The 2,377-nt window shown below is 42.2% G+C and overlaps 1 non-coding gene across 1 annotated transcript; it reads left to right on the top strand.

Moving 5' to 3' along the window:
• Nucleotides 1–2,046: 2,046 nt before the first annotated feature.
• Nucleotides 2,047–2,152, top strand: LOC112085778. Its single transcript, XR_002899076.1, has one exon. It is a non-coding gene; the product is annotated as a small nucleolar RNA R71 (small nucleolar RNA).
• The last annotated feature ends 225 nt before the right edge of the window (nt 2,153–2,377 follow it).

Below are 2,377 nucleotides of genomic sequence, written 5' to 3'. Positions count from 1 at the left end.
CGCGGTGATCGAGGGCTCGGACGCGGTCACATTCACAGTGCCGCGGTCGATGCACCCTTGGCCGCGGTTCCGTCAGTCGCGACCGCGGCTCTTCCTCCTGCGGCCTTTGTCCAATCTTCTCGTCTTTGCTGGGCCGAGCAGCTAAAAACCTACCTTTTTCTTCTTGGTTTTTCTAATTTTCTGATTTTTGTTTTTGTTTTTTTTTTGTTTTATAAAATACCTAAAACTTAAAAGAAAAAGAAAGCATAAATTGTAAAAAGGAAAAGAAAACTAAAAGAAAGAGTACCTAAATGGGTTGCCTCCCATTAAGCGCTTTTGTTTTAAGTCGTTTAGCTCGACGTAAGCATGAGGAATCAGGCTGATTTGAATGGCACTCCACCTGATGTGCCTTTATCACCTCCGGTTGCTGGAGGTTTTACTTCTTCTCCTTGAGGAGCCGTCTTCTTTCCTTTACTCTTCTTTTGGACTTTAATATTGTTTAAAACCCTTTTTGTGTTTTCGATCAGCTCCTGGATTTGGTCCTCACTGGTTTCTGTTGCATCTGGTGGAATGAGGATCTTGATTTTTGCAAAAGTTTTCGGCTTCTCTTTTTCTTTCTCTTTTGGCCTGTTTCCTTTGCTTGGAAATTCATCTAAGATAGTCGGATAGTACCTTTTTCGATCCACATTGAGGAAAACAGCATGCCGGTTTGCGTGATCGATTACTGCTCCTACTGTAGCTAGGAATGGTCTCCTGAAAATGAGTGGCCTCTCTTTGTCTTTATCCATCTTCAGGACTTGGAAATCTGCTGGAACGATTTTGTCTCCCACTAGAACTTGTAGATCATGAATCGCCCCTTCAGTATCTTTTTGAGATGAATCTAAAAAAATAACCTTAACCGTCGATGTCTTTAAGGTTTTAATGCCCAATTTTTCGGCAAACGTCTTAGACATGATGTTGACATTGGCTCCGGAATCGCACAAGCAGTCTGTAAACTTGATTCCTGAAATGAAACATTGGAAAACAAAACGTCCCGGATCATCGGCTTTCGTAAGCCTTTGAAACGGTGATCGTTCAGGTACCTTAAACGGTGGTTGCTTGGGATCGATATCCTTGTACAGTGGTACAAAGATTGGGGTTTCTTCTTTCTTTCCATCGGTTCTGGCCTCTTCTGCGGGCAATGTGGTTATGGCGTTGCAAAACTTCTTAGGGTTATCTTCAACTCTTCCTGGAAGAACTCTACTTTGCCTCTTCATAGAGTCGGCTGTTTGGGCGACTTGCACATCTAACTTTTTTACGTGCAAAGATAAAGATTCAAACTTACCATTCAGATCATTGTACATGCAGTCCACTTTCACGTTCACGTCTTTAGAAGCTTTTTCGTTCGTCATAACGAGCTGTTGGATAGACTGTTCAAGTCTACCGATTTGTGAAGCTAGCTGGTTCGTCGTGACTCCCTGCTGTTGTACAAATTGATTGTTAAAACCCGTACCTTGGTAGTTATATGGCTGTCGCGGTTGATATGGTACTATTCCTCCAACGTTTCCACCTTGAAACTTGTTTTGGAAGGATTTTTGCTGAGGTGGGTAGTACTGGTCTTGAGGATTCTCCACATTTGGATTACGGTAAGAGAGATTGTTGTAATTTGCAATCCGGAAGTTGTTGTTGAAGCTATTGTTGGAGCGATTTTGATATGGCACCAGTGCTCCTACGTAGTTCACATCTTCTTCTTGAAAGGCTTGATTAATGTGATCGATATCACTAGCTCCTTCATCTTCTGCGCCATTGTTGGTCTCACAAGCATGGATTGGGCGATTGTTGCTCTTCAGAAGCTGGCTCACCATGTTCTTCAACTCGGTTATCTCCTTGTTGTCTGTTCTGGCTTGCTTCATTGATCGATCATATTCAGGACAATCATTGCTATTGGCTTGAGCCAAATTTTCGATGAGGGCTCTTCCTTGGGTTATCGTCTTTTGTCCAAAATCTCCATTGCTAGCTGTATCAAGTGAAAGTTTGTATTTTGATTGCAAACCTCGGTAAAATGTGCTCAGCAGGCTTGATCCATGAAATCCATGGTGAGGGCAGTCACGTTCATACTCCTTAAAATGCTCCTAGGCTTCATAGAAAGATTCAGTTGGCCCTTGTTGAAAGTTTGAGATCTTTGTTCTCAACTGATTCGACCTTGACTTAGTGTAGAAGTGGTTCAGGAAAGCATTTCTGCATTCTTCCCAATTGGTAAACGATCCTGCAGGCAAAGATTTCAACCAACGGTGAGCTTTATATGCTAATGAAAAAGGGAACAACTTACACTTTAAATAGTCAGGTGGAACTTGGTTTGTTCTCATCATGCTGCAAATTTCTTCAAAAAGCTCGATATGGTCCATTGAATGCTCAGAAG

The sequence above is a fragment of the Eutrema salsugineum genome, unplaced genomic scaffold, assembly GCF_000478725.1.
Source record: "Eutrema salsugineum unplaced genomic scaffold, Eutsalg1_0 scaffold_3, whole genome shotgun sequence".
Classification (NCBI taxonomy): Eukaryota; Viridiplantae; Streptophyta; class Magnoliopsida; order Brassicales; family Brassicaceae; genus Eutrema; species Eutrema salsugineum.
Note: the sequence above shows the minus strand (reverse complement) of the source record. Positions and strands in the feature narration are given on the sequence as shown.